Source organism: Anneissia japonica, unplaced genomic scaffold, assembly GCF_011630105.1.
Source record: "Anneissia japonica isolate Jap-2015-1 unplaced genomic scaffold, ASM1163010v1 scaffold287743_len2803612_cov181, whole genome shotgun sequence".
NCBI lineage: Eukaryota > Metazoa > Echinodermata > Crinoidea > Comatulida > Comatulidae > Anneissia > Anneissia japonica.
In genome coordinates, this window is record NW_022733259.1 from 2,455,606 (window position 1) to 2,456,111 (window position 506).

The window sequence follows — 506 nt, forward strand, 5'->3', positions numbered from 1 at the left end:
TCATAAACTTTGAAGGCTGATTTCTCATATATAGTTCTTTAAACAGCTGTGTGTTTAAACGCTTGTAACTTCATAAGGAAATGTCCGATTTGAATGATTTTTTTACCATTTTATAGCTATTATTTTACTCTAACACTGTATTAATAATCGATTTTTGCGATGAGTGACTGGTTTGGCTTGTCTTTGCCACATATTAAATTCTTAATTTAGGCATCAGTGTTTTTTCATCAATAAATTCTATGACATTATAATTAAAAAGATATTTATGTAAATAACTGTAAACAATTTAAATATTAAAATAGACAATTATATGGCTTAAAAAACTGTGGTGAGGCCAGAATTTTCCCGACATGTTGGGTGCTGTAATCAAGAATATGAAATTGAGCGGGGCAGGGGACTGCTCTGCTCCGACAATTTAGGAATTTTAAAGAGTTTAATAAATTTTAGGGTCTTGTAAAAATTACACAAGATTTTTTTCCCTCCCCAATGCATTATTAGGGAGGTCT